The 22,527-nt window shown below is 35.1% G+C and overlaps 1 protein-coding gene across 1 annotated transcript in view; it reads right to left on the bottom strand.

Moving 5' to 3' along the window:
• Nucleotides 1-22,527, bottom strand: part of LRRIQ3 (leucine rich repeats and IQ motif containing 3) — a 202,775-nt gene that overhangs the window by 11,885 nt on the left and 168,363 nt on the right. The gene's annotated exons all lie outside the window — the stretch shown is intronic.

The raw sequence follows: 22,527 nt of genomic DNA, 5'->3' as shown, positions 1-22,527 counted from the left end.
AAAGTGATATGTGTCATTTCTGGTCCAAGGCTATTAGGAAACGAATATGTCTTCTCTATATTTTCTTTCTTCTCCTGACTCACTAGACAGAGATAAGGATAAGGCCCTAGAAGATGGTGAATCCACAAGGTGGAAGGATCCTGGCTCCCTGAATTGCTGCTTAAAAAACTACGTACTCACCAGGATTAATCAAGCTTGGACTCTTACAGAAGCCAGAAATAAATGGCAATTACATTTGGGTCTATTTGTTATTATAGCCAACCTAATACAATAACTTGAATCACATCATTGTTCATATATTTATTTTCCAACAAACCTAGTTATGAATTTAGGATTAGGTGGCAAATACAGTTTAAAAAAAGTTATGCTTATTAGTCTTAGGAAAAGATGTTCCCCATGTTTGACTAATTCCCTCTATCAAAATCACATCTCTACTAACTATAGTCTACAACGATTTTATTTTTTCTAATAGAAAATTATCTTAAAATCTTTATATGTCAAATGCAAATCTGCTGGTGGAGACTTTATGGAAGTTAAGGTGACCATAAAAAAGGGTAGGACCTAGGTAGGCAGTAGGGAAGAAGCAAATAGGCATGATTTTCACTAGAGGCCATAGGAATGTTAACATTAGAAAAGGAAGCAGAGTCTAGAGCAAAGTAGAAAATCAAGTCTAAAAGTATAAAAGGTAATATACCAGGATACAAAGACAAAGTGTCCAGAAAAAACTCTTAAGAGTTTGGGTCCAAAGCAAGGCACTAGACACAGAGGGACAAAATACAGAATTTCAGTTCTGGAAATCTAGAGTAAATAGGATGTGGTCTGGGGCAACTACCTAGAAAAGGTACTCTTTTGTGTTATTTGATTTTATGTGCAAATCTTGACATGAGAACGCTGGCCAAGAATAAAAGATCAGGGATAGAAAATACAACTCTAATAAGTTACTAAAGTTTCTGGTCATCAATTTCAATTCATATGGGGGATTGGGATTTTTTTTCCCCCCATACCACCAAGCAATGCTCCAATACCAGCTGGGTGTCCTGTAATTCAACTCAATTCTGACACTATCTACCTGGAGACAGGGTCATCTCCCATAGGTTAAAGGTTCAGTCCTACAAGACTGCCCCTACCCCTTCAGATGCCAGTCACAAGTCCAGGTTATCACCAGTGCTTCTAACAAACTGGCTATAGATTAGAGGTTCCACTAACCCCCACCTGGGTTCAATTTGCTAGAGTGGCTCACAGAACTCAGAGAAATATTTTACATTTTACTTACTAGATTACTGGTTTATTATAAAAGGATATAATTCATGAACAGCCAGACAGAAGAGATGCATAGGGCAGGGTATGGGGAAAGGGCACAAAGCTGCCATGCTGTCTCTCTAAGCACACCACTCCGTCTAAATCTCTATGTGCTCACCAACATGGAAGCTCTCAGAACAAGTCCTTCTGGGTTTTTATGGAGGCTTCATTACATAGGCATGATTGATTATACCATTGGCCATTAGGGATCAAATTCAACCTCCATCCCCTCACCCTGTTTCAGAGGTTGAGGGTGGGACTGAAATTTCCAACTCTCTAACCATGGGTTTGGTTCCCCTGGCAACCAGCCTTAGGTGCGATCCAAAATCACCTAACATAACAAAAGACATTTTTGTTGCTCTTCTCTCATCACTTAGAAAATTCCAAGGGTTTTACGAGTTCTGTGCTAGAACCAAGGACAAAGACCAAATATATTTTTCTTGTTATAAATCACAGTATCACAGTTACTCGTATACATAAGTTTGCTCTTTAATAGCTTAATGTAGTGAATAGTGAGACTGCAAGTTCTTTGAAAATAGAAGCAATACTTGAATATACTAACTACATTTACTTTGTAGATGATGATTGAGATGTCTCTCATTGGTTGATTGGACATAATCCCATTAGCACTTTTCAAAGTCTCCCAATTTCAGGGCACCTGGGTGTCTCAGTCAGTTAAATGTCAGACTCTTGAATTCAGTTCAGGTCATGATCTTAGGGTCGTGAGATCAAGCCCCACAAGGGGCTATACCCTGGGCATGAAGCCTGCTGGAGATTCTGTCTTTCCCTCTGCCCCTCCCTGCCCTCCTGCTAGCATGCATGCATCCACAAGCAGTCTCTCTCTTAAAAAAAAAAAAAAAAAAAGTCTCCCAATTTCTTTTTCTGCTTCCAGACATTGCTCACTGCTATAAAATACATCTTCCTAAAACAGGATTCTAATCATATCATGACTTCCACCCAAAGGGAAACAAAACCTTCATGGTTCTCCACTTACAGGATGAAGGATAGTTCTGCTTTTAAGCCTAGGATCATTTATCATAGGGAAAGAGCTTCAGTTTTTCACCTATACATACACAACATCTTCTCATCTTTGGGACTTTGCTTATATTATTTTATATTTTGTCTAGTTTGTTGTTTTCCCTATCTACCTATGTATTCAAATTCTATCCATTAAGTCCTCTTCACATGTCACCTTTCCTTATTCTTTATATAAAGAATTGATATATTTTATTAACTCTAATATCAATCCCTTCCTCATAGAACTTAGCACAATCCAGGGCGCCTGGGTGGCTCAGTTAAGCATCTGCCTCTGGCTCAGGTCATGATCTCAGGGTCCTGGGATCAAACCCCAAGGGCTCCCTGCTCAGCGGGGAGTCTGCTTCTCTCTCTACCCTCCCTCCCCCCTACACCCATGATCTCTCTCTCTCAAATAAATAAATAAAATCTTTTAAAAAAAACCTTATCACAATCCATTTATATTAAAGCTCTATGTAGAAATTCTTAGACATAGTAGCAAGCTAGACATAAGCTCCACAGGAGTAGGATTCATGTTTTCTTTCCTCCTCCATTCCTAGCCTTTAGCCTGGTATTTTGCAGAGAGGAGGGTCTTTTCTTTTTGGGAGGAAGTGGAGTAGTGGAGTTAACTAAATAGATGTCAATAAGTATACGTGTTGGATGAATGAATAGATGAATTAATCTTGTTGCTCAAGATTAATCCAACTTTTATAGTGGTAAAAGCCTAAAATTTGGAGACAGCTGGGCTGGATTTGAATCTAGTTTTACCACTTAATATGTGGTCTAGGCAAGTTATTTAATTCTCTGGGCTTCAGTGTACTCACTGTAAGATGGATATAACCATATCCAATTTATAGGGTCATACAGGATTAAATGATTTAACAAAATGTAAAATGTCTGACGAAACTTCATATTTATGTATTCGAACAATGCCTTATAATGAGTAAAAGCCACATGTTAGTTATTATTACTTTTTCACTATATTTTATATGGAAAACTTGGAGCTTATTTCCTTAATTCCATCAATAGTATAGTTCAAATAGCCAGATAATCTAGTAATGTCGGGAAAATACAGCAAAGCACTTTTATTTTTCCCCTCAACATCCAATGTATAGTGAAGTACAGAATATACAGGAAGCCTTCTTTGCATGCTTATTTTGTTTCAAGACTTTACAATTAATCTCACTAATTATTGTAAAAATAGAAGCCAACTGAAGGAAGTGTTCTCATCTTTTTATAACCAAATTTATAAACCTATCTACATGTTCATGCATTTTCATCTTCTATCCTGATACAATAAAGGAAGCATCCCTTCCTTCAGCAGTGGTCAAATTTTTCACATGTACTTTGGCCCCATCAGCCTTTACTTTCACTTCTGCAATTAATGTTCTCCTTTATCACTGCCTCTCTACTGGATCATCCCCATCAAACCACGATGCAAGCACTACCACATTGCCCTCTAGCTACTATTGCACTTTTCCTGTTCAGTTTTAGAATAAAAACTATTGAAAGAGTTGTCTCCCTGTGCTACCTCCTTTTCATCACCTTTTATATTTTTTCAACTCGTTTAGCTATGGATCTTATCTCTACTGTTCCCACCCAATTTTTGAAACTTTTCCTACCAAAGGCTTTCATGGTGATAAACAAAGAGAATACTTTTTTCTGTTCTAATTTTTCTTAACTCTCAATAGTGCTTAACACAGTTAATTGCTTCTCCTTGAAATCTTTTTTTCCTTTCAAATTCTCTGATTTGCAGATTTGCTGAAGCTCTCCTGATATCTTAAAGATACCTTTTTTTCCTCTAGATTCTCTGAAGCTCCCCTGATTTTTCTTCTAGCTTTCTGATTGCTCTTAATTTGCAGATTCTTCCTTGTCCACCAAATCTCTGGAGTTCTTCAGGACTTGATACTAGCTCTCCTTACCATATCCACCTCTCCTTAAATGAATCATACTCATGGCTTTTCAAAGTTGGTACATTCAATTTTTTGCTACCAGAAACCAATTCCCTCTAAAATCAGCCCTATCTCAGCAAATGCCACCTACTAGTTTATTCTTCCCACATCAATTTTATCAATTAGTATGTAGATTTTAGTTCAAAAATGTAGCTCAAATTAACTGATTTTTTCTCCATTTCCCTCCATCAGCTTACTTCAGGTTTATATCAATTCTTACTTTGACTAACTACAATGGCTTAAGTAGTCTCTGTATTACCCAACACACAACACACTTCATTGCCCACAGAGTGATCAAGTCAGAGTGATCTCTTAAAACTGTCTTTGAAGGCCTGTGGCTTACATATGACTTCATGACAAAATTCAAATTATTTGCCATAACCCACAAAAACTTACATGCTTTTACACTTTTGTACTTATCCAACTACTTCTAACCACATTTATAATGCTTAGCTAAGACATAAATAATTTGTAGGTTAATTCCCAGGCACTATTTAGAGTGCCAGAACTATAAATGATAAAAAGTTGAGTTTCTTCTATTACAATTTTGTAAGTGAAAAGTTCAATTTGACTTAGATGGATAAATATGTGGGCACCACCTATTATGAGCTGGAACCTTCAAAAAGGTGAAAACAGTCCTGGCTCAAGAATTTTATAGTCTCAAAAAACTTAAAGCCTAGTAGAGGATAAAGCAGATATCTTCAAAATACTGTAACAAATGGTAAGGTAAAAGTACATGTATGCAGGAAACACTTGAAACATAAAAGAAAGACACTTTAACCTATCTGGGTTAGGGTAAGTGGTTGTCAGCAAAACTGTTCTGGAGAAGTTAACAGCTGGGTTAATTTTTAAAAAGAGTCTTTGTTTTATATTTATATCTATATTACTATAAGTCCACATTTTGGGTATATGGGAGAATTCAGTGAATTTGCAAAAGGTGTGAGCCAGAAAACAAGAAACAAAGATTCCCAGGGTGGGAGGATCATAATCAAAGATACAGATGTGAAAAAAAATAAGTGAAATTTGGTTTTATAAAATATACAGTCAGCAGCTATTATCCACAGTTAGTTGCTTCAGATGTCCAGCAAGCAGGTAGATAAATGAGCTGAATCTAAATGCTGGAAGAGAGGGCAAATCTGGAGATAAATATTTGAAGCCAATAACAGAGGTTTTTTTATAGGTAAAACTATAAGCATAGTCAAGAGATACAAGAGAACTAAGGATGAAGCCTTGGGGAAATCGATTTGATATGTACATGCTAGGTAAGCCAAACATTAAGGAGAAAAGAACCTGTGGCTATAGCCTCTTGACATGTAAGCCTCTAAAGAAATCACTACATGTAAAAGAGACTTGGCATATGTATACACCCAGTTTGCCATGGAAAGTCCCCGTTTTTGCCTACTGTCTTTTTTTTTTTTAAAGATTTTATTTATTTATTCATGAGAGAGGGAGAGAGAGAGAGAGAGAGAGAGAGAGAGAGAGAGAGAAGCAGAGGGAGAAGCAGGCTCCCAAGGAGCAGGGAGCCCGATGCGGGACTCGATCCCAGGACTCCGGGATCATGACCTGAGCCGAAGGCAGACGCCCAACCATCTGAGCCACCCAGGCGCCCTTGCCTACTGTCTTGATGAAGCTTATAAACAGCAACTGCTTTCAGTTTCAGAAGTGACACAGGTCGGAAGGTAAATTATATGGTCAACTTAGCTATAGGGACATTGCCCAATAACAGACAATAAGTAGGAGAGTAACACTGTGCTGTCTGCATCGTTTTAAGTTACATTACTATCTTAGTACAATGACCAGGACTTGAAAGATATACAGTAAATGATTTTGTTAAGACATAGGTTAACAGATCCTCAAGGTTCTATGAAAGTTGAGACCATGCTTGTTTTGTTCACTACTTTATACTAAGCACTTAGAAGAATGTCTGGTGCATGACAGGCTTTCAGTAAATATATGTCTAATAAATAGCTTTTCTACAGACAGCTAGGCCAATTCAGGGATACTCTTCAGTTTGGGTGGTGGGCTGCTGATTTTAAATTGATACTTTCCTCTCATCTTTTGCACCCTCACTTTCTGTATTCCCCACATCTATTGTTATTCCCTTTAAGAACCCTACACTTCAAATATAACAGTTACAACTTCTGAACAGGACTTAGACACTTCTATTCTTTATCTTTGGTTCATGCTATTCCCACTTATTTGAAAGGCTTAATTTTCATCACCGTCTATAAAAAGATTATTCATCTTGAATAACATAAATACATTCATTTATTGAACCCTTACCTCTAGGGTTACTTCTTTAAATATGTATTTATCATTTAATATTGATAACCCTGTAAGGTAGATGGTATTGATCACTAATCATAATGATACAGCTAATATACACTGAGTGTATTTGCTATATGTCACATTGTTCCACATCCTTTAAATAAATGATCGTGGTTAGTTTCCTCAACAATCTTATGAGGTTAAGTACTGTACTATTTTTATCCCCATTTTTCAGATAAAGAAACTGAGGCTTAAAGAGACAGCCAATATGTTGGAGTAAGATCCTAACATATGGCTAACATCTGGGAAAAAATGAAACAAAACAACAAAACAAAGAACAAATATCTGAGGACTCTGGAGAATAAAGTAAAACAGATAATGACCTGCTAAAAACATCAATACCCTTATAACAGAATCCAGAGTATACAACATAACATTTGTGATGCCCGCAATATAATCCAAAACATGTAATATGAATGAAAAATATATCATGAAGGATCTCACTTCATATAAAATACAGAAATCATGCAACCATATAAGCCATTTAGACTCATCTTTTCTGTGTTTTATGTGAAGTGGCACAATATTAAATAGATTGTGCAAAATTAAGGATTTATATTAAAATCCCTACAGAAAATAAACATATAATGCAGAGGTTCCACTAAAAATCCAAAGGATAAAATAAAATAGGTTACAAAAATATTTGAATAAGCAAAAGAAGACAAGAAAAAATAAACAGAGGAACAAAAACTTAGGACAGAAAACAAATAATAAAATGTTACTGATCTAATAGGATTAGTGTTCTGTTTAGAAGAGACACCAAAGAGCTCACTTTCTACATCTCTCCATACACACACACACACACACACACACACACACACACTAAAAAAAGGTCACGTGAACACAAAGATGGTTGCCAACTACAAGATAGAAAGAGGGGTCTCACCAGAAAACGACCATGCTGGCGCCCCAATCTCGGACTTCCAGCCTTCAGAACTGAGAAAATAAATTTCTGCTTAAGCCACTCAGTGTGTGGTATTTTGTTATGGAAGTCTGAGCAGACTACTACAAAAAAAGAAAAAAAAAAGGAGTACCCTCTCTTCTGAATTTCTAAGCACCATTCCTTGGCTGGTATGCTGTGGTACACCAGTATGCTGTTAATGAGTAATGGGAATGCTCAGTGAAGTTGATCACTCTGGTGGGGTGTGGAGTTGCTACAGCCTCTAGGCTCCCTTTGGCATAAACTTCAGCTAGAAACTTTGGAGTTCAAGTGGGATCTGACATATTATTCTGCAGGCATAGCAATAGAGGGGCTCAGGAGGTACTCTATCACTTGAAAAACACACTTAGGCAGTGAGTTACCATGTGTGGCACTGTTTACCATTGACAAGAGGCTCATGAAATAGGTGCTTAAAAAGCATGGTGCTTAGCCCAAAGCGCAGCCGACTTGGGGTGGGAACTCCCAAATCCTGGTATGTATATATCAGATACTTCAATCCAGTTTTGGTTGATATGCATTTTTAATGATATTCTGCCTAGCAGCACAGTGGATGCTCTTCTATAACTTGAGTTTCATTATTTTAAAATATAGAATGATATAAAAATTCAATTAGATTGAGTCCATTCACATTTTTACACACACACACACACACACACACACGTTACATTTGTCAATGAAAGAAATGGGGAAAATTCACGCACAGAATCTTTCAACTATTGGAAATATCTGAATGACTATAAAAATTGTTTTATATTTTTGGGGCTCATGGCTGGCTCAGTCGGTTAAGTATCTAACTCTTGGTTTTGGCTCAGGTTATAATCTCAGGGTCCTGAGATCTAGCTCTGAGATGGGCTCTGCACTCAGCAGGGAGTCTCCTAGAGATTTTTTTTTTCTCTCTCTCTCCCTCTGCTCCTCTCCCACTCTCTCTAAAAATAAATAAATAAATCCTTAAAAATTGTTTTCTATTTCATCAGTCAACCTAAGTTACTTGTTATTGGAGACTATGAAGGCTTAAAAAACATTATCATTATAACTTGGTATATTAGTTACCTATCGCTACTTAAAAAAATTACTCTAAAACATATGGGCTTTAAAACAATAAACATTTATTACCTCACAATTTCTTTGTTTTAAAAATTTAGGACTAGCCTAGTTGGTGCTTGTGGCTCAGATTTCCCAATAATGTCACAGTAAAGATGCCAACCAGGGTTGCAGTATTCCAAAGTTTAACTGGAGCTGGAGGACTTCATTTTAAGATGGCTCATTCACACGACTATTCAGAGGTCTATGTTCCTTAATGCCTATTGGCAGAAAGCCTCAGTTCCTTGCTCTGTGGGCCTTTCAAAAGAACTGCTTGGACGTCCCCCAGATCAAGTAATCTGCCAGAAAGAGCCCAGAGCAGGACACATATCTTTTATGATAGTCTGTGAGACACACACCATTTCTTTTGCCATATTGTAGTCATTATATGTAAATCAGTAAGTCCACCCCACAAGGAGAGAACTAGGCTCCACTTTTTTAAGGAAAGTGTGCAAAGGATTTGTGAACATATTTTACAATCACTGTATCTGATATAAAGATTTTACATTCATGGAAATCAAGCTCAAGTTCATCAAACAGTTGTAAAGACATCATTTCAAAGTTTTATATAAATTCAACATCTGGTATCTTATTTAATAATTCATATCCTATTATTATCACTATAATATAAATGGAATATAATTACATATTTGTTCTCCAGATTACAAACTCTCTTTTTTTAACCCAGTACACTTTACAAATATTATTATTATTATTATAGATTTCTGGGGCGCCTGGGTGGCTTAGTCGGCTGAGAGTCTGCCTTCGGCTCAGGTCATGATCCCAGGGTCCTGGGATTGAGCCCTGCGTCAGGCTCCCTGCTTAGAGGGAGCCTGCTTCTCCCTCTCCTCCCCGCTTGTGCTCTCTCTCACTATCTCTGTCACTGTCTTTCTCTCTCTCAAATAAATAAAATCTGTAAAAAAAACAATTTACATAGATTTCTGCCATGACTGGGAACACTTGGAAGCACTGTCTTACAGCAGTGGGATAAAACCCATTCATAGAGTTTATAGAGAAATCTGTTTTTGCTGTAGCTGCCCATCTTAACATCTTGGGTAAATTTTAGTTTTTGGAGAATAGGGAACATGTCTTATATATCCTTGTGTCTGTCCTCTACTACAGCTAGCATAATGTTTTGCATTTTTGGTATTCAATTTTAAAAATTCAAATACTCAAAACAAATTTTATTTATTAAAGACTTATTTATTTGAGCGAGAGAGAGAGTGCACATGGGGGAGAGGGGCAGAGGAGAGGGAGGGAGAATCTAAGCTGACTTCACGCTGAGCATGGAGCCTGACAAGGGCTGGATCTCATGACCCTGAGATTAGGACCTGAGCTGAAAACCAAGAGTCAGATGCTTAACTGACTGTGCCAGCCAGGGAACCCTCAAAATGAATTTTAAAAATACATATTGTTCTTCTAAATATATTACATTTTCTCAAAGACAGTTTGTGTTTTACAAGGAAGTCAAAAGTCTCACTAAAACTAATGTAACATTGTGTATACTTCAATAAATAAAAAAAAGAGTCCTACTATAAGATTTAGGTAGAGCAGAGGGAGAACCAATTTTAAATATCTGATAGTACTTCTTTTGTCACATTTACTTATTTTTCCTTCCTTTTCCCTTATTCTGATACCTTTCATCTGCTTACTGTTCTACATCCTTTTTGTTTTGCCTTTCCTGTCTCTTACCTGAAAATGGCACCAAGAGTCTTTATTAGATACAGCTAATAGCATTGAGGGCCAAAACCGTGACTAAATTAAGCTAGAAGCTAAAAAGTACACTTTTTTTTTAAAGATTTTATTTATTTATTTGACAGAAAGAGAGAGCACAGGGAGAGAGAATGGGAGAGGGAGAAGCAGTCTCCCTGTTGAGCAGGGAGCTTGAAGCAGGGCTTGATCCCAGGACCCTGGGATCATGACCTGAGCAGAAGGCAGATGCTTAAACAACTGGGTCACCAGGTGCCCCAAAAGTGAACTTTCTAAACAAACATGTGTTAAGGTCTACATGTGTGCTTTCTATCATTTACACTTTTCTTGCTACTCTTGCATTATCATAAGACAAGAAAGATAATCATGAAAGCTATACATATACAAGTTCAATCTGTGAGGTAAACTGGTGATCTGATACATAAGCACCTTCTATATGATGTGGAGTGGCTCAATATCTAGTAAATACTTTTCAGTAATAGGCCCTAAAATGGTATTCATATTTGTGAATTAGGGAATTGACAATAAATATGATCCAAAAGGGCTAAGGTCATCTATCTAGACATACAAGGCAAGCAATAATGTAAAAGGTACCATCTTTGGATATGAAGGGCACTGGCATAAATGTAATGCAAACAAACTGTCAAATCACAGTTCACAGACAAAAAGAGAAATGTGACATGAGGTAGTTTGGATTCTGTACCTCTTATCCAAGCTTACCATAGGAAAATGCTTAGAGATAGAATAATGCATATTTTCCAGATTTGCTTGACACTGCTATGGAATTAGCCTTTTACCTAAATTACTAAGTTATATAAGAAAATAGTTTATACAATTCTATTTAACATCCTCCTTTTCTATAGCAATTCTTTTTTAATTTTCAGAGAAAATATTTAGAATTGTCTACTTGAATTGCAGGCTTAGAAATAACAATTACTTACTTGGCCATTGATCTAAAGAGAAGTCAAAACAATGCAAAAAATGAGGTATTAAAGTAGATTCTAGTTGCACATTTAGTGTGAAAGAGCAGAGCAAGATATCAGAATTATGACTGAAAACTGAGTATACACATAGGTGTTCTCAGAAACCCTTGGTTGAATTCTTAATAGATCAGAAACCCTTTAACTCTCACTGTAAAATTAATGATTCTTTTTTGCCTCTTGCCTATAAAAAGAGATATTTAACAAATTGTAACTATTAAACAAATATCATGAAAATCTGAAATATCTCCCATGCAAAAGTCATGCTAGCTTTTTAAAAACATATTGCTACCAAAAAACAGAAAGGGATCTGTTCATTAAACAAGCCTTGAGTAAAATAATGGAGCCATGATTGCATTTCACCCTGCCAGTGATTTCTGTCCCAAAATACGTTATAAAATGACCTAAATATCTCCATACTTAGAAACAGAAGCTTCACTGCAAGGAAATCTTTAGTATCTAACACATTCTCCTTTCCCTAAAAACTGCTCAGAATCTAAATATGGTCAGAAGTTTTTCTGGTTCTTAGTTTCTTCTTTTTTCTGTTTCTTAAGCAGAGGGTTGACAGGGGTGTACATGAACACAAAATGATGAAATGTTGTTTAATACTGTTTGGTAGATAATAAAGGAGCATAAAAATAACCTTTTATATACTTAGTAATAAATTTACCCAAGAAGGTGAGAGATCTATACACTAAAAACATTAAGACGTTGATGAAAAAAAATGAAGACACAAATAAATAGAAAGATATCTTGTATTCAGTGAAGTGGAAGAATTAATATTGTTAAAAACGCCTATACTACCCAAAGCAATCTACAAATTCAATGCAACCTTACCAGAATACCAATGGCATTTTTTATAGAAATAGAAAAGACAATTCTACAATTCATATGGAACCACAAAAGACCACAAATAGTCAAATTAATCTTAAGTAAGAAAAAAGCTAGAGGCATAACCCTTACTGATTTCAAAATATATTACAAAGCTATAGTAATCAAAACAGTAAGATAGTAGCATAAAGACAGACATATTGACTGGTGGAACAAAACAGCCCAGAAATAAATCAACACACATACAGTCAACTGAACTTTGACAAGGATGCCAAGAATACACTATGGGGAAAGGATAAGGTCTTCAACAAGTGGTGCTGGGAAAACTGGATGTCTACATGGGAAAGAATGAAATTGGAAACTTAGCTCACACTATGCACAAAAAATCACTCAAAATGGATTAAAACCTTAAAGTATGACCTGAAACTATATAACTCCTAGAAGAAAATGTAGGGGAAGAGCTTCATGATATTGGTCTTGACAATGATTTCACAGATATGACAACTAAAGCACAGGAAACAAAAGCAAAAATAGACAAGTGGAATTTTATCAAACTAAAAAGCTTCTACACAGCAAAACAATCAACCAACAGAGGAAAAAGGCAATCTACAGAATGGGAGAAAATATTTGCAAACCACATATCTGATAAAGGATTAATCTCCAAAATATATAAGAAACCCATATAATTCAATAATAATAAAAACCCCTATTATTGGTTTTTCAAAGTTTTAAGTGGACCAAAGACTTTAATAGACATTTCTCCAAAGAAGACATACAAATGGTCAACAGATATATGAAAAAATGTTCAATGTCACTAATTATCAGGAAAATGTAAGTCAAGACCACAGTGAGATTTACCCTTACATGCATCAGGATGGCTATTTAAAAAATAAAATATGACGAATGTTGGTGAGAATGTGGAACCCTTGCACACTGTTGGCGGCAATACAAAATGGAGCCTGGGTGGCTCAGTTGGTTAAGCATCTGCCTTCAGCTCAGGTCATGATCCCAGGGTCCTGGGATTGAGCCCCACATTGGGCTTTCTGATCAGCGAGGAGCCTGCTTCTCCCTCCCCCTCTGCTCCTCCCCACTCATGCTCTCTCTCTCTCTCACTCTCAAATAAATAAATAATAAAATCTTTAAAAAAATAAAGTTACAATCTTAAAAATAATGGTCCACAAACTATGGAAAATAGCATGAAGATTTCTCAAAATATTAAAAATAGAACTACCATATGATCTAGTAATCCCACTTCTGGGTATTTATCAAAAATAATTGAAATCAGGATCTAGAAGAGATTATTAGCACGGCAATGTTCATTGCAGCACTATACACAACAGCCAAGGCATGGAAACAACCTAAATGTCCATCAACAGATGAATGGATAAAGAAGTTGTGACATATACACATAATGAAATACACTTAGGATTAAAAAAAGAAGGATGTTCTGAAATAATGAGACGGTATAAATGAGCTTTGAGGACAATATGCAAAGGGAAATAAGCCAGTCACAGGAAGACAAATGATGCATGATTCCATCTACATGAGGTATCTAAAGTAGTCAAATAATAGAATCAGAGTGGAATATTGTTGCCAAGGTCTGGAGGAGGAGGAACTGGGGAGTTACTAATTAACTGGAATAGTTTCAGTTAAGCAAGACGAATGAGCTCTGTAGAGCTGCTTGTAGAGTACACCATTGTACATGTAGTCAACAATACTGTCTTGCACACTTAAAATTTGTTACAAGGGTAGATCGCATGTTAGATGTTCTTACCACAATAAAATCAAAATCAAAATCAAAGTACACAGTTAGGCCTAACCCACAAAAGGCATGCATCCCCCCTTGAAATTGGCAAGTGACTACAATGCAAATAATCATGACAGATATATTTCTTCACTCCCTGCTTTCACACTGTTTTTTACATTTTTTTTCTTCAGTTGAAAGATGCAGAGACCAAAAGATACTGCCAAATTTCAGTTAAGTTATTAGAGTAGCCAGGAAAGCTAGACCCGAAGTATTACTTACAAAAGTCCCCTTAAGTAATTCTTATAATATCAACCTCTAAAGGACTCAATTTTATCATAACTTCCAATGATACAAGCTTCAAAGTAGAAATCAATAAATAGAAATGTCAGAAGTCTCACAGAACCTTCCAAGACTATATATAGTCTACTATAAAATAGATATTTAGGATTTTTAGTTGCTACTTGTGGTCATATTAGAGTTCATTTTTCTCTTTTCCTCATTCCTAAATTATTGATTTCTATTTCATTTCAATTGTAATTCATCCTGGTGTGTTAATGATTCTTCTATTTTAATTTCTTTTTAGATAATGTACCAAGTATGTCTAAGATTCTGTGAGCATTTATCCAGTGTCAGATCTCAAATCTCAATTTCAGTGTTTTATTAATGTAATAGACACCAATTTCCTCCAATGGCAGCTACTTAAAATTACATATGGTCTCAGTGAAGAACTTAATAGCTTCTAGCTTCCTAGAATCATTTTGATTTATTCATCTATTAATTCATCTATCTATCCATCCTTCCAACCACTCATTCATATTTTAGTAGCTTGCAAATTCAATTGAAATTCAGGAATCACAACTATGAAATTTCTTATTAAAACTTCTTCTGGTTCTTAATTTTTTTCCCTCTAAATCTTATTTTCTTTCTTAATTGTTTGAGAATTACTTGGTTTCTATGGATATTAGCAATTTCTCTTTAATAAAAAATGTTTTATATGCTAACCATACCATATATAATAAATACATGTGACAAGTGCATACATAACACTGAACATTTGCTATGTGCAAGGTACTTTTGCAGACAAGGGTAGTATGAAAGACATGATCCCAGGTCTCATGGAACTTTCATTCTAGGGGGAAAAGATAGACAACAAATTCATAAATACAAAAAATGTCAAACAGGAAGAAGTTCTCTGATGAAAATCAGAGTCTAGTAATTGTACTGGATAGGTAAGAAATATATATATTTTTAAATAAAAAAATTAATCTCAAGTCTGAAAGACAAGAAGGAATAAGCAGTGGGAAATTTGCGGCAGGGCAAAGAGTTTTCCAGGAGAAATGAGAAACTATGGTAAGGGCACTAGGCAGGAGCATATTTGGCCTGTTAGGGATGCAGAGAGAAAGCCATTTATTGCTAGAATCCAATGAGCAAAAAGAGGCGGGTGTGAGGTGTGGTGAGAGAAGATGGCGGGCCAGATTATATGTGGTGGTGTTTACACACACTCACTGCCACACACTCACACAAAAGGTTTAGATTTTATTCTGAGATTGAGAGTTATTTAAGAAGGGAATATGATATGTGATTTTACCATGAGGAAAATGGATTTGAATGTGGAGTCAAGAGTGTAAGGAGAGAAACTGGTTTAAAGGCTATTACAGAGGCCCAGGCAAAGATTTGATGGTAGGGCAAGACTAGAAGCAATGAAGTTGCACAGTAGAAGATTTGGAATATGTTTAGATGCAAAGCCAAAGGGTTTGCTGATAAATTAGATCACAAAGGAAAGAAAAAAAAATCAAGGATGAATGCTAGCATTTCAGCTTGAAGAACCAGATGGATGGTGATGTCATTTGTTGAGATAGGGAAATATGGGACAAAAATCAGATTTTGTGAACTAGGTTAAATTAAATGTTTTTGAAGTTCATAGCTTTCATATTCAAATACAAGTTAACATTTCACTAATATGTCATATTTAAATTATGTATCTTAAAAGTTTTAATTTTTCATTAATACAATGTCATTTTAAAATATTTTATCCTGAAAATAAGAAAATCATTTTGAACTATTTGTTTCCTTTTACATGATTACTAATAATGCTCAGATAAAAATTGAGGAAAATGCTACCTTTGTATACTTTTCATTAATAATACCATATAATTTTGAGGCACAGCCATAATTTCCACAAACTGAACTCTTCAATACAAGGGCAACGCAATTATTTCTTTCAGATATAGTTTACTCTATGAAAGAAAAATGTTTGCAAAAAAATTATCCTAATATTTACACTTTATATAAACTTCTCTAAGAGCAAAATAACTAGTCTATATTTTAGTCCAATTTATTTTAAATTATCTCAACAGATAGTTTTAACTGTTACATGAAACTTTTAGAAGTCAGGAACACAGAGGCCAGTACCATTTGTGGTCAACAGAGCTTGTTTGGTTCTCCTAAATGTATTACAGATTTATGAGCCATCTGTGAGGAAATAAACGGTCTATTTTAAAGTTAGTACAGATATGATCAGAATGTTCACAAATGGATCTGAAGCAATTGCTCTCTTCAGCAAAACTGTCTGACACCTTAGCACTAGCAGATGGCCTCGTGTGGTAAATAGGCTTTGAGACAGCTTTGAGTTCAGGTAAAGCAAAGATGAGGGAAAGGAAAAATAAAGTAAATACAAAAAGAAAGGGTAGTGACATCAACTTCTGTCATCCATTGTTTTCCATGATTTGTTAGGCACATAAATGTCTTTGAAATTTAGTCACACAGGGGCCATTTCTTCTTTTGAGATTAATTTTCTTAGTAACAATACAAAAAGTTCTGAAGTCTTCTAACCCACCCCATTTACATGCACACACATAATGTGGTATAAATAGCCTAAGATATGAGCCAAGATCACAAGAAAGAATAAAGTTTATAAACACACACACACACACACACACACACACACACACACACACACACACACACACACATTCAGGGGCGCCTGGGTGGCACAGTTGGTTGAGTGGTGGACTCTTGGTTTCCCCTCAGGTCGTGATTTCAGGATCTTGGGATCTAGTCCCGTGTTGAGCTCAGCAGGGAGTCTGTTTAGGGTTCTCTCTCCCGCTCTGCCCCTCCCCTTGCTCAAAATAAATAGATAAATCTTAAAAAAAAAAAGTCACACATTCATATGTACCAAAACTATATTGGGGATTGATTCCAATAGGAGAGAAAGTTATAGAAAAGCTGAGAAATTATCTCCCCACTTAATACATTAATTAGACATTTTTGTGAAAATGCTATCCAGGAACCTATTTCTCTACAGTCACATGGGAAAAACTGTAATGCATTACATGTTAACCAAAAAACTCTATAATTTCCAAGAATAAAAAAAAAACAATGAAACTGATATTTATAAGCACCTTTCATATTAACATGTAAAATATTTAAAACATTGTCACTTGATCATCAGCTAGTGAGGTTGTTTACAAATAGTTGTTTCAATTGCAATGACGTGGCTCCTGTTAGTGGCAGCAATATCTCAGATGAACATCTTCATTGTTGACATCCAGCATGCTTTAAAAATGTTTACATGTGATTTTTTCAAGATCTTTATTAAGACATATTTAACATACCATAAAAATTAACCATCAAACCATTAAAATGCACAATGCAATGGTTCTAAAATATTCAGATTTGTGTAACCATCACCACAAACTAGGTTTAACATATTTTTCATCCCACCAAAAAGAAATGCTATAACCATTAGAGTCACTTTCCATTCTTCAACTTCCACTACCTCTCTAACCCTACATAACTGCTAATCTCCTTCCATTTCTACAGATTTACGTATTCTGAACATTTAATGTAAATGGAGTCATAAAATATGTAGTCTTTTATAATGAGTTCCATTATTCTAAGAAAGTCAATTGTAGCTTTATGATTTCTTCTATGTCTGCCTTTTTTTTTGTTTTATTTAAATTCAAGTTAGTTAACATATAACATATAGTGTATTATTAATTTCAGGATAGAATTTAGTGTTTCATCATTTGGATATAATACCTAGGGCTCATTCCATCAAGTGCCTCCCCTCCAGAAACCCTCAGATTTTTCCCTAGAGCTAAGAGTGTTTTATGGTTTGCCTCCCTCTCTGTTTTCCTTTTATTTTATTTTTCCTTCCCTTTCCCTATATTCATCAGTTTTGTTTCTTAAATTCCACCTATGAATGAAATCATATTGTATTTGTCTTCCTCTGACTTATTTCACTTAGTATAATGTTTTAGTCCTAACCACTTCATTGCAAATGGCAAGATTTCATTCTTTTTGATGTCTGAGTAATATTCCATTGCATGTATATACCACTTCTTCTTTATCCATTCATCAGTCGATGGACGTTTGGGCTCTTTTCATAACTTGGCTATCATTGAAAATGCTGCTATAAACATCGGGGTGCATGTATCCATTTGAATCAGTATTTTTGCATCCTTTGGGTAAATATCTAATAATGCAACTGCTGGGATGCAGGGTAGTTTTATTTTTAACTTTTTGAGGGACCTCCATACTGTTTTCCAGAGTGGCTGCTCTAATTGCATTCCCACCAACAATGTAAGAGGTTTCCCCTTTCTCTGCATCCTTGACAACATCTATCTCCTGTATTGTTAATTTTAGCCATTCTGACTGGTGGTATCTCATTGTGGTTTTGATTTGTTCTCCTCCACCATTGTCTTCACCTATTCCACCATGAGTTCTACTTGTCCAGTTAATTTTAGATAGAACAAAATATTCAAACCAGTTCCATGCCTGGCCATAAACACAGAAAAACTAACTTCTGTCTGGGCAAATGTGGCTTAGTATTAAGGTCAAACTTCCTACAGGCTCCTGAATAACTATGATTTGGTCTTTTGATGATACATTATTTTACTTTATCCAGGCTTGCCATTTCTGTAATCTTCCAAGGAACATGGTGTCTCAGTCTTTTTCTCCTCTAACATCACATCATCTCCTCATAACATCCTAATTTGAAGATCTAAACTTCTCAACCGGATATCCTAGGGTCAAATCTGTGTGTTCAACTTACACCACCCTGGCTACACAGAATATACTAGTTCAATGTCTATTGAAACAAGACTTTGCCTCTATCATTCTGTTGTTTTTGAGCCATTTTACAGCAAAAGCCACTGTTGGATAATGGTTAGAAGTATAAAAGCATGAGCAAAATCAATTGGATTTCTGAAATGTCATATTCTAGCATTTCAGAAAGTAACTTTAAGCAAGGTATTCAACTCCACAAGGCTGCAGTTTCTTCATCTATGAGCTGGAAGAATGAAAATGCCTACCTTATAGATTAGCTGTGAGAACTGAGTGAAAGTGAGTGACACAAAGTAAGAATTTTTTTAAATCTAGATTTTATTAACTTGGCTATCCATTTCATTTTGAATTCTACAAATTCTCATTGGTAGAAATTCTCATTTTTTGGAAATTAAGTATCACACTCCTAAATAACCAATGGATCAAAGAGGAAATCATAAATGATGTTAGAAAATACTATAAAATTAATGAAAACAAAAAGAAATTATGGAGTTCAGCTAGAGCAGTGTTCAGAAGGAAACTCATATCTATAAACACTTGTATTCAAAATAAAAATTCAAATAGATAAACTAACCTTCCATCTTAAGAAACTAGTAAAAGAAGACAAACTTAACCCAACACAAACAGAAGAAAGATAAAAATAAAAATTAAAGCAGAAATCAATAGAAAAATAGAGAAAATCAATAAAATCAGTTTTTTTAACCACTCAACAAAATTTGGAAATCGTTAAATAAACTTCCCATCAAAAAGGAGAGAGAGGGCCTGAATTACCAGAATCAGAAATGAAAGAGGAATGAAAGAGGAGGCATGACTACCAAATTTACAGAAATAAAAAGGACTATAAGGAATATAATAAACAACAATACGCCAATAAATTAGATGAACAAATTCCTAAAAAGACACAAATTGCACTACTGACCCAAGAAGAAATAGAAAATCTGAATAATCCTATAACAAATAAATATATTGAATTAATAATTTAAAAAATTTTCCACAAATAAAACCCTAGGTCCAAATGGTGTATTAGTTTCTGTACAGTATCATTATAAAACTTACCACAAACTTGCTGGCTTCAGATAATAGAATATTCTCTCACAGTTCTGGAGTCCCTTAACTCAACATTACTTTCACTGATGTGAAATTAAAATGTCAGCAGGACTGCACTCCCTTCAGAAGCTCTGACAGAGAGGGACACCTGGGTGGCTCAGTCATTAAGCGTCTGCCTTCCGCTCAGGTCATTATCTCAGGGTCCTGGGATCGGGCCCCGCATCAGGCTCCCTGCTCAACGGGAAGCCTGCTTCTCCCTCGCCCCCTGCTTGTGTTCCCTTTCTCACTGTGTCTCTCTCTGTCAAATAAATAAATAATTAAAAAAAAAAAAAGCTCTGACAGAGAATCTGTTCATTGTGTCTTTCAGCTTCTGATGGCTGCCAGCTTTCCTTTGCTTGAGGCCACATCATTTCTATCTGCCTCCATCTTCATTACCTTTCTCTTATATGTGTGTACATGTAGAATCTCCCTCTATCTCTTTTTTATAAGGACACTTATGATGGCATTTGGAGACCTTACAGATAATCCAGGATTATCTCATCTCAAGATTCTTAATTACATCTGAAAAGATCCTTTTTCCAAATAAAGTACATTTATAGATTCCAGTGATTAGATTCTGATATATTTGGGAACATCATTCAAGCAACTACAGATGGTTCCACTGGTGAATTATACTAAACTTTAAGGAATTCGTACCAATTCTTCACAAACTCTTCCCCCACTACCCACCCCCCCCCAAAAAAAAACTGGAGGAAGCACTTCAACTCATTTGATGAGGCTGGTATTATCCTGATACCAAAACTAAAGATGACAAAAGAAATCTACAAACCAATGTCCCTTATGAATATAAATACAAAACTGCTTAACAAAATACTAGTGACCTGAATCTAGCCATATAATAAAGTATTGTGCATCAAGACCAAGTTGAATTTATCTCAGGAATGCATGGTTAACATCCAAAAATTAATGTAGTATACCAAATCAATAGGATAAAGAACAAAAACTACCTGATCATCTCAATTGAAGGAAAAAGAGTAGTTGATAAATTCCAAAACCCTGCCATGATTCAACAAATTCAGAATAGAAAGAACTGCTTAAATCTGGTAAAAAGTATCTACAAAAATCCCAAAGCTAACATCCTACTTAATAGTGAATGCTTTCTCCCTAAGATTAGGAACAAGGCAAGGATGTTGTTCTTGCCACTTCCATTCAAAATTGTGCTGGAGGTTCTAGCCAAGGAGTTCCTGTACTTCAGCAAGAAAAAGAAATAAAAAGATCATATTACTAAGAAGTAAAATTTGTCCATTTGTAGATGAGGTGATGTTTTCCATAGAAAAGCTAAGTAATACAATAAAAACTATTAGAACGAATAAGTTCAGCAGGAATTGTAGGACATATGATAAGTATCAATTTAAAAATCAACTTTATTTCTACATTATTAGCAATGAACAATTCAAAAAGAATTTAAGAAAACAATTCCATTTATAATAACATCAAAAAGAATAAAATGTTTGGGAATAAGTTTAGTAAAAGAAGTACAAGACTTTATACTGAAACTAAAACTAAAAATAAAAAACACTGTTGAAATAAATATCTAAATAAATAGAAAGAACACTATATTTTTGGATAGTGAGACTTAAAATGTTTAGAATGGCAAATGCTACCCAAAGAAGCCTATAGATTCAAACAATCCCTATTAAAATTCCAATGACCTTTTTTGACAAATGGATAAAGCTGATCTTAAATTCCATCTGGAATTGCAAGAGATTCCAAATAGCCAAAACAATCTTGAAAAAGAAAAAGTTGGAGGACTCTCATTTCCTCATTTGAAAATTTTCTACAAAACTATAGTAACTAAGACAGAGTGATACTGGCATAATCAATGTAATAGAATTGAGAGTCCAGAAATAAGCCCATTTACGATCAACAGATTTTTGTAAAGAGTGTCAAAAAAATTCAATGAGGAATAAATAGTCTTTTCAACAAATGGTGATGGGCCAACTAAATATCTCATTCAAAAAGATATGTAAATTGGACCCCAACCCCACCCATCACAGCAAATGCAAAAAATAAATGCAATCGGATTATAAACCTAAATGTATGAATTAAATCTATATATCTCTTAGAAGAAAACGTAGGTGCAATTCTTCATAACTTTGGTTTAGGCAATGATTTCCTAGATATGATACCAAAAGTACAAGCCAATAATACTAAAGGTAGGTAAGAAGGGAAGCAAAAAGAGGAATAAGGAAGGGAGAGAGAGAGAAGAGAGGGAGAGAGAAAGATTGTATTACATTAAAATTTAAAACAACATTTGTGTTTCAAATGATACCATCAAGAAAGTGAAAAGACAACTCACAGAATGAGAGAATACATATGCAAATCACGTATTTGCCAACAGGCTTGTATCCAGAATACATAAACCTCTTACAAGTCAGTAATAAAAAAGAAAAATATATCAGTAATAAAATGGCAGAGTATTTGGATATAAATTAATCAAAAGAAAATATGTAAATAGGCAATAAGTGCATA

Source organism: Eumetopias jubatus, unplaced genomic scaffold, assembly GCF_037043125.1.
Source record: "Eumetopias jubatus isolate StellerSeaLion01/CBP00866 unplaced genomic scaffold, mEumJub1_p1.0 scaffold_4, whole genome shotgun sequence".
Classification (NCBI taxonomy): domain Eukaryota; kingdom Metazoa; phylum Chordata; class Mammalia; order Carnivora; family Otariidae; genus Eumetopias; species Eumetopias jubatus.
This window is presented reverse-complemented; position numbering and strand designations above follow the sequence as displayed.